The sequence below is a fragment of the Symphalangus syndactylus genome, chromosome 3, assembly GCF_028878055.3.
Source record: "Symphalangus syndactylus isolate Jambi chromosome 3, NHGRI_mSymSyn1-v2.1_pri, whole genome shotgun sequence".
Taxonomy (NCBI): domain Eukaryota; kingdom Metazoa; phylum Chordata; class Mammalia; order Primates; family Hylobatidae; genus Symphalangus; species Symphalangus syndactylus.
Window position 1 is genome coordinate 137,247,014 of NC_072425.2, and position 17,085 is coordinate 137,264,098.

Below are 17,085 nucleotides of genomic sequence, written 5' to 3' on the forward strand. Positions count from 1 at the left end.
TGCTAAGGATAATAGCCTTCAGCTCCATCCATGTTCCCACAAAAGACATGATCTTGTTCTTTTTTATGGCTGCATAGTATTCCATGGTGTATATGTACCACATTTTCTTTGTCCAATCTGTCATTGATGAGCATTTAGGTTGATTCCATGTCTGTGCTATTGTGAATAGTGCTGCAGTTAACATTCGTGTGCATGTGTCTTTATGGTAGAATGATTTATATTCCCCCAGGTATATACTCAGTAATGGAATTGCTGGGTCAAATGATAGTTCTGCTTTTAGCTAGAAGAGTAATTTCTACTGAAGCTGTTAGTTAACTTGGCTAGACTCAAACTCCAAACTCTGCCTCTCCTGTGGTGAGTAACATTTGAAACCTTTGCTCAGTTCCTTCAGCTTCTAGCTGCTGCTTTTTTGCCAGGCTGCCTAGGGTCTCCCTCATGCTTGGCAGTTTAGCTTAATAGCTTAGCAATCAACCAAGGATTTGAGCAGATTTTACATTAGATTTTAGGGTTCACGCCCTCTGCTGTTCCCTCCCTTTCAGCATTCCCAATTTTCTGATTGCTCTGCCTGATACCTCAAACTACTAAGTCTGCAGCTTCTGCCACTGAACCCGCCCATGTGGTATGCCCTCAGAAAAAGGCTGCAAACTCCAAAGTCATTCTTTGCAGTTCATTTTTTTTTTTTTTTTTTTTTTTGAGACGGAGTCTCACTCTTTCACCCAGGCTGGAGTGCAGTGGAGTGATCTCGGCTCACTGCAGGCTCCACCCCCCAGGGTTCACGCCATTCTCCTGCCTCAGCCTCCCGCGTAGCTGGGACTACAGGCGCCCGCCACCTCGCCCGGCTAATTTTTTGTATTTTTTAGTAGAGACGGGGTTTCACCGTGTTAGCCAGGATGGTCTCGATCTCCTGACCTCGTGATCCGCCCACCTCGGCCTCCCAAAGTGCTGGGATTACAGGCGTGAGCCACCTCGCCCGGCCCTTTGCAGTTCATTTTTTCATGGGCGGACATCCCTTCAGTTTCTGCCTGCATTTAATCATTCTCCAATGTCTTCAAATAAATGGGTTTTTAAAAATATTTTGTCTAGATTTTATAATTGTTATCTGCTGCTGGTGGCTGCTTGCAGAGGAGAGAGGGAAGGAGGAAGGGTTAGTACAACAAAGCTATTCTTCCATTACTGGAAGCCAGAACTTTATTGTCCCTTTTACACAGTAGGAAACTGAGACCCAGAGAACCAATGTGACTGGCCCAAAGTCTTGTGGCTAATAATCAACTTTAATATCCAAGTCTTGCTATCGTTGATTGATGGGGGCAGGTGATCCTCTGATTTTTTCTATCTTGAAATGCCTCCATCTACCTCTCTCTTCTCACCCCTCAAACAGATTTACCCTGGGTCTTGTGTGAAGTGTGAACACTTTACTGTCCATTCACAAACTGCACTTGCCTTTTTCTTCAGTTGTCAGTACAACTGATGGGGCATGATGGTGGCTGTTGGCCATACAGATGCTGGGTAAGACCCTTGGTAGGGATAGTGATGCCACCAGTAGCACCCTGGCCATAGCAGGCAGTTGATTACCAATTGTACTGGGAAGGCAGAGAGGGGTACTGTCAACAGGATCTTGGGCCATGAGTGTTGAGTTTGGTCCTGAATCTGCTGCATAATCATTACGAGACCTGATATAATTCTAATTATCACTCTAAACGTAGTTTCTTATGTGCGTAGTTGAATGATAATTCACAGTAGTATGGTGTTGTTCTGAAGACCAAACAGAGGAGCATATATGGTTTGTAAACTAAAGTTCACAAATATGAGTCCTCCTAGTGGTTATCAATGCCTGGTGAGGATGGCGGATGGTAAACCTGGCCACATAGGCACAGAGGTTATTGCCAGCAACCGGGGCAGAGGGAAGCCTCTGGGGTAATTCTTCGAGAGTTAAACTGGGTAGTGAAACCCACACAGGACGGGTATAGAGGTGGCCCAAGAGACTATCCGTAAATTTGAAGCTGAAAAGTTTGGAAACGTCCAAGTTTAGTCACAGCGACTAGGGTGTATACAGACAGGCAGGACTGGTCTGTGATCATAACTGGAAATGAGAAGCCCAAGCATTTGAGCCCTGTTTGGTCATCAAAAAGTGATGGCGGGCAGGAAGCCAGAAAAAGAGACGTAATGTTTCCATGCGATCCCGCAGTTCCTGGGGGAGCCCTACCGCATATCTGGTGAACAGGGACACTTCAGGCACCAGCAAGGAATGTTCTGTTGGAGGACAGGGAACTTCAGGGGGCCTCCCTAAGAACTTCCGGTGACACTTCACAAGGATGGATGAACCATCATTTGTTCTGAATCCAAGCCCACTGAGGAGCCAGGAGACCTAGTCAGCATCCCAGAGAAGCACCATATTTGGCAGACCTGCATATTGCACACTCTTTCCATTCATCACAGTCACAGCTAACATGCTTGGCACAGGCACCGTTCTAGCACGTGTGTGTGTGTCTGCCAAATATTTGTGAGGCTGTCTCACAACAGCTCTGTGAGAACCTTACATACTACGTTGACGTTATGCTTTCTTTTCAGTCTCCTGGAAGTTTGTTTATCATTACTCAGTTCCCCGAAGACAGACTGCCTCTGACTCTACAGACAGAAGCAAGCTTCGGGGTCTGAAAGAAATGAACTGACTAAAGATTGTGGCGACCCCAGCCACCACATACACACTCTCGGGGGCTGCTCCCTTTTGAGGGCCTGACGTGGGGTCCAGGCAGGCACCCGACTGGACGTCTCTACATTGGCTGTGGACATAGTGGTGCTAGTGATGGTCACAGCTTACCCATGATGTGGCACATCTGGTGGGAGCCTCAGGCCGGGAACACCCTGGGGTGGGGAATGGATCTCTGCGAAGGGAGGGGGTCTGCAATCCAACAAGTGATGGCCTGGGGCGGCTTCGGGGAGTAGGGAGGGGCTGGACCGAAGCCCGAATCCCACATATATGTGTAACGCACTGGAGTCTGCACTTGCGTGACCCTGTCACCGTCACCTCCTGCACTTCTCAGCAGTCTCCTGATTGCTCTCCGTAGGGCAACTCCAGTTCACTCCAAGTCACCCTCCACCCAGCAGCCAGAGGGATCTTTCCGAACATAAATTCCCTCTCGCCACCACCTCCCTCCTTCACACCCTGCCCAAGTCCCTTTAGTGGAGAGACCCAGGCCTGGAGACGGTACAAAGCCCTGCAAAGTCTGGCCCCGCCGCGGCACCCTCGGAGCCCAACGCTGAGAGGGCGCTTAGTGCGTGAGCGACCGTCGTTCCCCGCGACTCAGCCGAGCGGCATCCGCACACCCTCAGCCTAGGAAGCGCATCGAGGAAGCCCGCTCAAGCTGAAGCGCTGCACTAGCTATGTCTTCCTTCTCTCCTCCGCGAATGCGGGCAGGATGCGAGCAAAAGACCCGGCCAAGGGGGCGTCGAGGGGGCGCAGTCGGGGCCCTGGACGGGGCCAGAGGGGACATGGAGAGGAACGCAGAAGGTACGCGGTCGAGGCGGGGAGGTGGCGCGGAGCGAGACATGGGGAGCGACCCGAGGGGCGCGCGGGCGGGGCTCGCGGACGGGGCTCGCGGACGGGCCTCGCGGAGGGGCTCGCGGAAGGGGCTGGCGGACGGGGCTGGCGGACGGGGCTGGCGGACCGGGCTGGCGGACCGGGCTGGCGGACCGGGCTGGCGGACGGGGCTGGCGGACGGGGCTGGCGGACGGGGCTCGCGGAAGAGGCGCGCGGACGGGGCTCGCGGAAGAGGCGCGCGGACGGGGCTCGCGGAAGAGGCGCGCGGACGGGGCTCGCGGAAGAGGCGCGCGGACGGGGCTCGCGGAAGAGGCGCGGAGCGGGAGCGCGCCCCCGTGTGGCCAGGCAGGGAGGCGCCACGGCCGGGGCCGTGGGGGCGGTGGGAAGCACTCCGCGTCCGGGCTCTCAGCGTTCCCTGGCCTGCCCCAGCTCGCTCGGCTTTGATGGCTGCTTCCGCTCCCCGTAAAGGCCTGTTTCCTGGCCAACGCCGGCATGGGCTTTACGTCTGCCCTCGGGCTCCCTGCGGGCTGCAGAGAGCAGCGGTGAAATCCCCTGTCCGGCCAGGCCGTTGTTGCTCTAAAGGGAGGCCCAGGGAGTGTGTGCGGGCGGCGTGCTCCGTGCTGGGCTCTGTGCCGAGCCCTATTGATTGCATATCCCGGTTTCTGTCTCTGGGTGCGTTTCCCTGGCCCTGGCCACTTCCCCTCTTTGAGCGTGGGCACTGTGTTTATTAGTTCATTTCCCATCCCCACACCAAGCACTGCCTGGCACAGAGCAGGCGCTCGGCAAAGGCTTGCGGGATGCGCAGACCAGCTCATTTAATGCTTGCAGGTGCCCTCTGCGGTGGGCATTACTATTTCCACCATCCTCATGAGGGATCTGGAATCCGCGGGGGTCCCCTGCCCAGGATCGTGCAGCCTGTGGAAGGCATCAGGCGCCGGGATGCCGAATGGATTGAATGAGCTTCTCGGGGGATTCCCTGAGCTTGGTGAACGGAGAGCCCACCCCGACTGTCAGGCCTAACCCCACCGCCAATAGCAGAGCAGCCCTAGGTGGAAGTGGGCTGCCTGTGCCTGGCACTGGGAGCGGCAGAGGCGGCCGCCGCTGTGGAAGTAGCGCCCGCAGTGCCGAGCTCCTGTGCCTGGGAGGACGCGGGCACTGGGCGACCTGCAGTCGGGGCTGTGCCCAGGCAGGGCTCCCTGGCTTTCTCACAGCGCAGCTCGCGGGAAACGACGCTGCCCCATGGCACAGTGAAGTAAGGCGATGGCTGCTCTCAGCCAGAGGCGGGGCTGGGGGAAGGGGCCAGAGATGCCCCGGGAGCCCCTGGACTCTCTGGAGGGTCGGGTGGGGGAGGGGAGATCTCTGTCTTGACCACACACTTGTAACCCATTCTTGGCACACCGGGATACCTTGCCTGCAGGTAGTGCTCTGCTCTCGGGGAGAGGGCACAACCTCTAATCCTCTGACTGAGGCTCTCTGACTCTCACAAGAAGCCCCCAACACACTGGTTTTCCTCACAGCCTGCCCCCACTGCTCATCGGAACCTGGAGCCCCCTTCCCTGCCCCAACTGTCCCTCTGCGGACCCCATTACCCTACTTTCTGTCGAGCCCATCTGCACTATCCTTTATACAGGCTGCCGGGGGCAATGGTGGTGAGCGTGGGCTATGGAGTCAGATTGCCTGGGTTAAAATCCTGGCTCTGCCATCTTCTGACTGTGTGACCTTGGGCCAGTTTCTTTATTTCTCTGCCTCAGTTTTCTCATCTGTAAAATTGACAGAATGGTGGCATCTGTCTCATAGAGTGGCTGTGAGGGTAGCGGGCACACTGCCACAGGCACAATGAACGTCAGCTCTTGTTGCCAACCTCCCCCCACAACACACACAGCTTAGTAACTCTACCCTCAACCAACACATAACACCTAGCTTGTCCCTTATAATGAGCTCTCAGCCTAAATCAGTGCCCTCAGCAAACCTGTGGCGCAGGGCACGTGTTAGGGTAGACAAGATCCTGGGGAAAACTCACTGACTCCACAGAGGCAGCACTGGCTGCAGCTGGGATTTGGCCCAGACATTTAAGAGCCAAGGACTAAGCAATGCCTGCATTGCCTGCTATGTGCATATGTCCAGCAGGACGGCAGTGTCAGGCCACTGGCCAGTGGGGACCAGCCTCTGAGCTGGTCATCCAAACACCTTAGGAAAGAGTCCACCCCATCCTTCATGTTCTATCACTGCTTGGCCTAGCTAAGCCAAGTGCCCGGGCCCAAGCCCCGCCATGGAGATGGTGGCTGGAGCAGTGTCCGAGGTCACAGATGGAGGAATGCAACCTCCAGCCCAATCTCGACTCTGCTCTTTGCCAGTTGTCTTGCCCAAGTCACTTGAGTTCTCCAAGCTATGATCTCCTCTTTAAAATGGAAGGGAGAGCTGGGCATGGCGATTCATGCCTGTAATCCCAGTACTTTGGGAGGCTGAGACGGGAGGATCACATGAGGCCAGGAATTCAAGACCAGCCTGAGTAACATGATGAGACCCCCATCTCTACAAAAAAAAAAAAAAAAACACTTTGGTTTTGTTTGTTTGTTTGTTTTTGTTTTTGTTTTTAATTAGCAGGGCATGGTGGTGTGTTTCTGTACTCCCAGCTACTCAGGAGGCTGAGATGGGAGGATCAGTTGAGCCCAGGAGTTCAAGACCAGCCTGGACAACACAGCAGACCCCATCTTTATAAAATAAATTCATTAAAATGGAAGGGAGACAGTCCATCTCTATTCCAAGTGCTTGGTCCTGAGGGAAGGTAGGGGAAGGGGCAGAGAAGGAAGCAGGAGAGGCAGCACCAACACCTCTTCCCACCTGTGGGAGGTTCTGCTTTCTCATTGGCTGGAGCTGGGCTTGCCAGAAAGTCAGATGTGGCCAGTCATCTCTCTCTTGCCCCACCTGAGGTGAGCTCTAACTGTACCTTTTCCATCTCAGAAATAAACGTGGCCTTTGAGTGGAGACACTCAACAGTCAACTTCCCTGCTTCCCATGAGGCAGAGTTGGAGAAACCTAGATTCAATCCCTGCTGCACCAGTCCCTTACTAACTATGTGACACTGGACAAGATGTAGCCTCTGTAGCAGAGGCCAAGTTTGTTTGGCTCTTATTACATACCAGGCCCTTGGGCAAGCACTTGCCCCCATCCCTGCAACAACCCTACAAAGTAGCCCATGTCACAGGCAAGAAAACTGAGGTTCCAAGAGGTTATGTAAGTTGCCACCATCACACAGCTGACAAGTGGGAGAGCTAGAAGGTGGATGGTGGCAGAGTCTAGGCATTGGCACGTCACCCTCCCAGAGCACTGGGATGGGGAAAGGAGGTCTCTGGAAAGTCTCTGTCCAGCACAGGTGGGAACTCAACGCTGGTTCTGGGTTTTTTGTCGCATCCCCTTTCGGAGGGAACCAAACTGTGATTGCTCGATCTCACCACAGGGTGTCTCCACGCCACTACTCAACCAGCCACCCGATGCCCGGGCTACCTTTGGCGCAGCCCTTCCTCCTGTGGGACTGGCTGCAGCCCTCCTGCTCCTGTGTGGCCTGTTTGCGCCTGTCTCGTCTTCAGCGGGGACAGGCTTTGACTCCTCTGGGAAGCATGAGGGCTGTCACTGACCTGCACCCCCTGCCTTGTGGGCTTCAGCGGAGTGGCGTGGAACAGAAGTGCTGCTTTCCACATGGCCTCTTCTCTGCCTCCCCCAAGTTCCCCCACACTGTCCTGTGTCAAGAGTCACAGCCAGAGCCTCAGTCTCCAGGAGTCACGGCAACAGAGCTGTGGGGAGATCCCACGCCCTCCCATGGGGGGCCTTGACCTGCCTGGAGAGAGGGGCTTGTGCCACCTGTGTGGGGCCCCTCCCCAGTCTGGCTTGGTAACTGTGGACCTCTGTATTGCTTCCTCTTCTCCACAGCCCATGCTGCTGTGAATGTCCCCCCATGAGAGTCGTTAGAAGGGGAGTAATTACCTCCTTTTGGAAGTTTCAATGAGACCATGTAGGTAAAAAACATCTTGCAAGCTCTTTGTTGAAATGTTGCTTGCCAAAAATCAGGAAACAGGGGCTAGGTCAAATGACTGTCCCAAATCCACTCAGCAAGTCAGCGGTGGCCACAGGCTCCTGATCCCAATCTAGCAATTCTCCCAAGAAATCACACTTGACTTTGGGGTGGCCTCCTCTGTGTGAACCTAGTCCAGGGCGTTGAAAGGGCGCAGAACAGAGATCCTGGGGAGGAGGAGGAAGCTGGGGATGAAGGAGTTAAGGGGGCCTGGAGCCGGGATGGCTGAAGGCTATTAACAGACCAGTATGAGAGGATGAGGCCAGCGAGGGGCCTGGCTTTGATTAGGCCCCCAAGGCCATCTGGAGAACCAGACACTGGAGAAGGGTTGGTTTTATGGGGGCAGATGGCATAAATTATAGGGGCGTTAATGGGGCAGAGGGGTTCCTCCCACAGTGCTTCTGAAAGGGGTTGCTTGGGGGGTCCTCTTCCCTAGCAGCCTGGGCCAATCCCATCTGCTCCAGCCTCTGCTGTGTCTCCCTGCCTGCAGTACAATACCCTCCACAGGAACTGCCCCCAGAGGCATCTGAGAGCATGCTCCAGCACTGAAAGGAAAGAGAGACCCTCTGCTGCCTAGACAGGAGCCACATCAGGACGGCGGTACTGCCTGGAGCCATCATGTGATGGGCAACCCAACATCTGGCTCAACGAATCCTCAACAGCCAGCTAGTTGAGAATGGTCGTGTCCCATTTGTCTCCAAGCCAACTGCAGGACTTGAACAGTCATCAGATCACACCCTCAACGGTGAGGGGCTTGGTGACCATCCTGTCCAAACACTTCAACAGAAGCCTAGGGCTACACAGCTAACTGAGCTCAGTGCTGGACTTGAACTTTAGACTCCTCACACTTGAGCCAGTACATTCTCATGACCACTCGCCATCATCACACAGCCTCTCTGGATCTCAGTCTTTTCATCTAACAATCGCTGTTTGGCCTCCCTCCCAGCTGAAGTGGAATGAAACGTCAGCTGCAAAAGGCTTTGAAAAGTTAAAGCCACAACACAAGTGATCACAGCATTATTGCAGTTTTGTGAGCAGAAGTTGGGGAGCCCATGGAGTTTCCTAGGAATGGGCTAGTGGTTCTGCTCTGTGGAGGAGTCCAGCTGACACCCCTGGCCCTCACAGGCCCTCTTTATTTTGGCTCTGCTCAGGGACTCAGGTAGTGCTCAGCCTGAGCACACATCATTAGGAGGGTGGGTCATTCTGAAAACAAAAACCTCTCTTTGTGCTTCCCAAAGCCCATCAAAAATGATTTTCAGTCACCTCACTGGGGGAGTTATCCCCATCATTGTATCCCATTCTTGCAAAGGATAGGAAGTAGGATGTGGGGAGCAGGGATGGAGGGTTGACAGCCAATTCGTCCACCACTTTATACGATCTTAGCTAGTCAGAAAACAACCTAAACAATGTCTAGCAAACTCAAGGTACATATCTCAAATGCAGCAATTTCTCTTCTAGAAATCTACCCTTCAGTTATATTAGCACAGATGTCTTTGTACAAGACTGTTCATTGCAGCTTTGTTTGTAATAACAAAGACTGAAAGCAACCTAAATATCTATCATTAGGGGATGGAGCAAATAAATTGTGGTACCCATACTCTATAACACCAGGCAAAGAATGAAGTAGATTTATAAGCATATACAAATGCAGTCGATTCATGTAAGGATCTGCAGGATATATTGTTAAAAACAAGTCATATATGGGACAGTGGAGATACTGTTCCTGTTTATGCCCAAGAAAAGAAGGTACATGTAAAGCATAAGAAATTTCTGAGGCCGGGCGTGGTGGCTCACGCTTGTAATCCCAGCATTTTGGGAGGCCGAGGCAGGTGGATCACGAGGTCAGGAGATCGAGACCACGGTGAAACCCCTTCTCTACTAAAAAATACAAAAAAAATTAGCCGGGCGTGGTGGCGGGCGCCTGTAGTCCCAGCTACTCGGAGAGCCTGAGGCAGAAGAATAGCGTGAACCTGGGAGGTGGAGCTTGCAGTGAGCTGAGATTGTGCCACTGCACTCCAGCCTGGGTGACAGAGCGAGACTCCGTCTCAAAAAAAAAAAAAAAAAAAAAAAAAAGAAATTTCTGAATGATACACAAATTCTGTTAATAGTAGTTGCCTCCAGGTTAAGAGACAGGTGGCTTCCGGTAAAGAGGGACTTACTTTTCATCATATCCCTATTTTAGCATATGTATTTGTTCCACTTTTTCAGTTAAATGTAGAGAGAGAGTTAAAAAAAAAAAAAAAGAAGTCGGTCTAGAAAAATAACTGCTTGGATGTAACCACATTTCTGCACTCCATCCACCTTCTGCCTTCCAAGTCTTGCCCTGCTCCCTTGCACAGCTCTGACCCACTCCAGCCAATAAGCCTCAGCTTTCACCATAGCCACAAGCCTTGGGGGAAACTGCCCTTCATTCTGCAAGGACTGAGGCCTCCCTGTCATGCCCAGCTGCAAGAAGACTCAAGGGTTCCTATATAAGGATCTCAAATGCTTGGGAAAGGGGCGTTACCCCAGGTGATGCCCTTTGTGCAAGCCAAGGGGCTTGGTTTCCTATTAAGCCCATGGAAGGAGTGGCAGTTAAACACCAAGCTTCAAAGAGTTGAGGATTTTCAAAAATCGCTTTTGGGGAATCTGCAGCTTTTATTGGAGGTGTCAGACATTAATGAGGGCTCTGGATCATTCCCAGCCTGCAGAGCTCTCTCTTCCTCTCTTCTCCGCCCCGACTCATTCCAGCAACCAGCTTCCCCACTTTGATGAATCAGGAGAGGCTGAGAGTTCAAGGGGGTATTTCTGTCCCATTCTCAGCCCACCTTCTCCCCCTTTTGCTTCAAGAAGGTATGGAAGCTGAAAGGACCCAAGAGGGGGGAAGAGGGGAGAGAACTCAAGGGAAGGGCTGGGGAGCAGGTTCAGACAGAGGCAAAAGAACCCAGCCTTGCTTACCTGCTCCTCTGGAAACAGTTTCATGGCAAAGAATTAGGAATTCTGGAGCCGACCAAATGCCAGCTGGGATGAAACCCTCAACACACAATCGCTCCCTCTGGGCAATGATCATGCTCTTAGATATTTTGAGATCCTTAAATGGAAGGAGTTGTAGGAGCTCCATTTTGTCCAAATATGTAGTTACATATGAGCTTTTCTTGACCGCATTTTCAATGCTGGTTGAGTTCCCAGTCTTAGGATGTACCTAGTGAACATGAAAGGTAAGTGGCATATCCAAAACAAAGGGGTGCCTTCCAATTCACTTGGAACAGACAACATGCTCAGAAGTATTTGTGGAATGAATGCATGCATTCGTGTATGCGTGAATGAATGAATGAGATTGTTTTATCCTCATTTTTATTTATAAAATGAAGACATTAGATTAGATGTTAGAAATTAGACACTGGATTAGATTAGACATTTAGTTTAGACATTAGAAATTACTCTTGCTGGTTAGGGACTGGAATCTCTGGAAAGACTATACCGTGAGTTGTTAAAGGAGAGGTCCCCTGTCCTACTCAGCTTTCAATAAATGACGGATGGGTGGATGGATGGATGGATGGATGGATGGATGGATGGATCGATTGATGAGTGGAGGAATATATAGTATTTTGACCCCTGGAGTTCTAGGGGAAGAATAAGACAAACATATATCGTTAGTCATGCCTGAGGCAGGAGGATGGACAAGATGACCTATTGGGTCTATTTCCAACCGAAGTATTAATATCTATAGCCAGAATGGGCAATCAGAAACATTTGTGTCTAGACCCTGAGAAACTCAGGTTTCTTAAAAGTTATTTTTCTTAAAAGTTATTTTTCGCTAACTTGTGAACGGCCCTCAGGAAACTCAGTCTCTCACACTGGGGAAGGGTGGTCATCTCCACCGCTGGCCCCTGGAGCCCTCTTCTGATGCCAGTAACCATGGTGACTCAACACAGTCACCTATCAGAGTTCAGGGCTCCTCCATTCTACTCAGAGAAGTCCCCTGAAAGAAACTGGGGAAAGAGTTCTGCGCTTTTCTGAACACCTTTGTCCTGGAGAATGTGTCCCAGGTCAAATACAGAGAAGTGAAATGGAGATATACAAGGCTTATTGGTTCATTCCACTTGAGGAGTAGGTGGATCTTAAGAGCAATACACTGGTGGAAAGTTCACTTTTTAACTTCCAAGAACCAACAAAGGAAGGAGCCCACCTGACGTTGACCTTGAGATAGACTTCTGTCCCATTCTTCTCCAGACCTCTTGGTGTCTCTCTTTGACTTTCTATCCTTTTCCTAAAGTCCCTTCTTTCTGGCTCCCTAGACCAGTGTCCCTGCCCCATCCCTTCCCAAAGAAAGCCCCCTTACTGATGGCCTAGCTGGCATCAGTGTGATGGAAGCCCTTCAGTCTCCCATGGGAGAGCTATGGTCAATGTCCTCAGTAGCCTAGAAGCAAGCCTGTCTCCATCCATGATGAGCACTAATTTTTCTCTCAGCACCAATTATCTGGTCTCTTATGAAGAAGGGCTATCTTTCTGAGCTTGTCTTTGACCCTGCCCCTTGTAAAACAATAGCCCCAGCATTAATTCATCTAAGGAGCATCACCCGTTCCTGAGCTTGGCTTATAGTAGTAGTGTCACCATGTCGGTTGTTCAGTGTTCTCAGCATCTGGAATGACTAATTGTAGTCAGACTAATTCCTAACATGCCCCGGATAAAAGGTAGGGAGGCTGCCTGTGAGTTCATTCTGCCATAAGAATTATCACAGAGAATGATCCATCCAACTAGGTCCTGTCTCTGACAGGGGTGTGGAGCATATGCTATTCTCATGATGTCCCATTGAAACGTTAGTGGGGGATGTGTCCAATAGTTCTATTCCCCCAGTTGACATTTATGAATGACTTGATCCTTTATAGTTTACCCAATGTGTTCATGCACACTGTGTCTTCTATTCCAACTTTAGGAGGCTGATAGCATCGTTGTCTCCATCACACAGTAAGGAAGCTAAAATTCGGAGACTTGTCCAAGGTCATATAATTGATAAAAGGCCGAGTAAAGACTAGAACACGGGTGCCCTGACCCTCCTGGCTTCTCCACTTTACCCCTTTAAGACATGTATATATTTCACCTAGAAGCCATATTGGTACTGAGACTGCTACTACACCAACTGAGTTATAAAACAACTTTCCTCTTCTCCAGACAGGGCTAGAAGCTGGAGTTCTGAAACTGCAGAGAGACAAAGGCCAGCACTTCTGATCCTCTAAAGCTTGGAAAGAAACCACATCATGAACAAAGACAGCCCACTGCATAATCTAGGGAGAGAGAGAAGAGGAGGAAGGGGAAGAGGAAGGAAGGAAGGAAGGAAGGAAGGAAGGAAGGAAGGAAGGAAGGAAGGAGGGAAGGAAGGAAGAGAGGCCAGCGAACAATTCTCTAAAGATTTCTGGGAAATCACATACTCAATACAGAAACTGCATGCACACACATGTGCACACAGGCATGCACACACACACACCCCACACACGTCTATATGAGGGTGTAATGGAACCAGCATAGGCTCCAGAGCCAGGTGGACCTGGTTAGTTTCCTGACTCTAACATTACTGCTGTGAGTCTCTAAGTAAATCACCAGATCTCTCTAAGTCTCCCTTTTTTTTCATCTGAGAAGCGAGGGAATTAATACCCATCCAAAGACCTCAAAAAGCTCAAGTGAAATGTTGAGCTAGAGACTGGAGGAGAGACGACTGGGGGACGTGCCCAGTGGGAGGCAGAAAAGCCCTGAGGGGAAAGAGTTTGAGACCCTCAGATAACCATCTTAGAAGTCACATTGAGGAAACCATTCTCCAGCATTCACAAACCCCAGAAGAAAGGTCACATTCTTTTCTCCTTATGATTTTGATACCAGGCCCAGTTTCCCTCCCTCTTCAGAATCCTTTCCACCCATCACTACCCTAATGCATCCTCCAGATTTGCCCAGAGGCCTCTCAGTTGCCTCTATTCAGCCACGCTGATCTCTTCACCCTTAGCTTGTTTCTGTGCCAGAACCAAAGCCCCGTGGATGGGTAAACTTGAGACAGGCCTGGGCCTTCTGGCCTGAGCTGGGCCTCTCAACGGTGCACTGCAGAAACAGCAGCTGAGAGAGAGGGGCCTCACACGGAGGGAGGCTAATGGAGGGGCTGGAGATGTCAACCCAGAACTGAGATTTGAAAAGGATCAGGGAGGGGAAAGGGCCAGGCCTATCACTTTACTGACCAATGCCAAGGCCAAGGGCAAAACTGAGAGTCTGAGATTGTTGACCAAATAAGCTGAGCTGAGCCCAGAGCTCTGCAAGAGAACAAAAGGAGGTGGAGATGGTGGTAGCCACCAAGGGCCAGAGAGGGAAGCTGGGCATTGATGAGATGGACAGTCTGCAGCCACAGGTGCCCCTGGACATCAATTCAGTGGACTGAGTCAGCAGCCCAAGCTGGAGGCGTGGAGAAGGCGATTGGGCTGGAACAAGCCCCTTCAGAAATAAGCGTGGGTGATGAGCTGGGAAGGAAACAGAGGCAGCTACATTAAGCAGGCCCCTGGGAAGCTCCAGCATTAGTGGCCCAGCACTGTTGCCGTGTTCCCAGGGCAGCTTTGATCCCCACCACATGGAGCATCACCACAGGGGCGGGCGGTCTCTGTTGGGGGAGCCAGCCTCTCTCCTACTTGCTGTCTCATTAAATCAGACCCTCCCCCACTCCCACTCTTCTTTGCGCAATATCTTGGATATTCTTCTGCCCCCGACTTCCCCACGACACCCCACCCTCACACTCCTTCTTATTCCAGCCTTTCTCCTCCCTGACTCAGCAAGCGGGGAGCTGCCTCATCCAAGCCTAGAAGGGCAGGAACGGACGCCCTTTGAAGGCTCCTCCATGGCAACCTGCATCCTACTCCTGGCTATGTGACCTGAAGCATTCCACGACTTCCCTGTGCATTGTTCCTTAAGAGAAGTGAAGAAGATTCCTGCCAGCCCCTGTGCTCTGTAATTCTCATCTTCCATGCAATATTAGTGGGGATGGAATCTCCTGTATTCTAGACGCTGAGCCAAGGAGTTTCAAGGCACTTGAAGTTCCGAGAAGTTAAAGCAATTGCCCAAGATTGCACAGCCAGGCAGCAACTGAGCCAGGATTTAGAACTGTGATCTGTTTGCTTCAGGCCAGGTACACAAGAGCCTCCGCAGTTATTAGATGATTGGCTACAGATGATTTACAGATGATTTTTTGTTTTGTTTTGAAATGGAGTTTCGCCCTTGTTGCCCAGGCTGGAGTGCAATGGCACAATCTCAACTCACCGCAACCTCCGCCTCCCGGGTTCAAGCACTTCTTCTGCCTCAGCCTCCCGAGTAGCTGGGATTACAGGCATGTGCTACCATGCCCAGCTAATTTGGTATTTTTAGTAGAGACTGGGTTTCTCCATGTTGATCAGGCTGGTCTCGAACACCCGCCTCGGCCTTCCAAAGTGCTAGGATTACAGGCGTGAGCCACCGCACCCAGCTCAGATGAATATTTTAACAGTGACAGGGAGAGAAACTCAGTGGGGTGTGCTGGCTATAACAGCTCAGGGGTCCCCAAGGCTGGCTGGGTCTATTACTAGAATCTGTTCACTCACCTTGTTCCCCTCTCTCCACTTGGGAATGCACAGCCTATGCAGGATCCCCACAAGTAACAACAATGTCAGGGGGACCCACTGAATGGCCCTCTGGGAAATTCCAGCCCAGCTAATACACCCTCGGGGTCCTGTGCAGGACCCTGATCTCCTCTGCAGGGAGTGACAGGCAAGGACACAGCTCTCACTTCCTCTGCAACGGGCCCCTGCAGCCTAGAGCTTGGGGTAGGAGCCTGGGGGAATTGGCTTGTGAGGAAGTCCTGGGTTTCCTGGGCATCTGACTCAAGGCCTAATTCAGGGGAAAGTTGCCTCCACCCAGCCTGGGCCCCAGCTTTCTCCTGTTAATTGAGACAATGACCCAGCTCCCAGGACTGCTTCCAGCTTGAAAGGGGCTTTAAGATGCCGGGATGAAAGGCTGGGGTTGAGTACAAAGCAGCGCAAGCTGTCCTGGGAGTGGGAGGCTGGCCCTGGGCCTTCTCCAGTGCCCCCACACCAACAAGGGCTGAGTCACTTCCTCCCTTCTGGCTGGATTTCACCTCAGTCATCCAGACACATCGAACTCTGGAGGGGCGGGTGGTGAGGGGGTGGAAATGAGGGGATGGAGGGGCAGCGGATGGTCCCAGAGAGTCAGGCAGGAACCTCAGTCACCACCAGAGGTCCCCATCCCTGGAGGGGAGGGAGATGCTGAGGTCCTTGATGCTGGAGGAGCTGAGATCATGCATCATAGCTGCATGACTCTGCTCTTGATGTGTCTGGGGGAGCAGGATGTCTCATCCATGAGCATCCTTTGTTACGCATGAAGTAACCCAGGAACACAGAGGCAAGGAGATTTCCCAAGGTCTCACAGTACATCTGAGGAAAGAGCAGATCTGAAACCTGCAGGCTCCCAGAGCCCCTCCCGTGGGTGCCCAGACCCCAGATCACTCACTCATGTACCTGTGAAGCTCCCCCATGCGCTCCGTAGCGCTGCACTTTGCATTGCGGGGGCACCATAGAAGTACAGACATGGTCTTCGCCTTCAAGGAATTTCTTTTGCTGCTAGACTAGTGTCTCGTTAGTACCTGGAAGGATCACTAGATATTTCAGGATTTAAAACAACAACCAAGAAAGCGATGCTGAGAGGGAATGAGGCAGAGGTGAGAGCTGCTAAGGAAGAGGGTACCCGGGCTGGCCCCTGCCACCACATCAGCACCACAAGGTCCTACAGGACATTCTCCTCGTGCCACCCTTGGGTGCATCCATTAGACTAAGCTCACCAAGCCGGGCTCCTCGGGTTCTCTTGACCTGGGGGACCTCAAATCTTCCAGCTCCCAAGGGACTAGTGTTTCCATTCAGCGTTCAGCATTCAGCATTCGGACATGTAATTAACAGCCAGAGCCCACTCCAAGCCAGGTCCTGGGCTATGGACAAAGAAGTCCTGGTCCTTGCCCACACAATAGAGAGGAACCATCTGCAGCCACTGGGCTGAAAGTGGCCTGTACTGAGCTGGGAGTCGGTACAGGTAGGATGCTGTGAGGGCCAGGGAAGCAAGTGCGATCGGGTTAACTCAAAGTACAGAAGACAACTCACTTGGACTTTGGAACCAAGACCCTTCCTCTTTCCAGTTTTGAGCCATCTCCCCCCAATTCGAGGCCCACCCTGTCATTCCTGACCTAGTGGAGGTCAAACTAAACCAGCCTGACCTAGTGGAGCTCAAATCAAGCTCTAAGCAGTTTCTTCCACTGGGCGCTTTCTCATCCTTGGAAACTCGCCAAGCAGAGATAATAATGGTATTAGTGGGTTGCATGAACATGTATGAAGTCTTAGGACAGCACCTAGGTAGGGGGTAGGTGCCTCAGCCATTCTTGTTCCTTTCCTCTTGGTACTTTCAAATCCACGTGTATTAGAAAGCAATGAGA

The 17,085-nt window shown here is 51.8% G+C and overlaps 1 pseudogene; it reads left to right on the forward strand.

The window, feature by feature from the left end:
- The first annotated feature begins 4,405 nt into the window (after positions 1-4,405).
- Positions 4,406-5,378, forward strand: LOC129478413 (uncharacterized; annotated as a pseudogene).
- Positions 5,379-17,085: the final 11,707 nt, after the last annotated feature.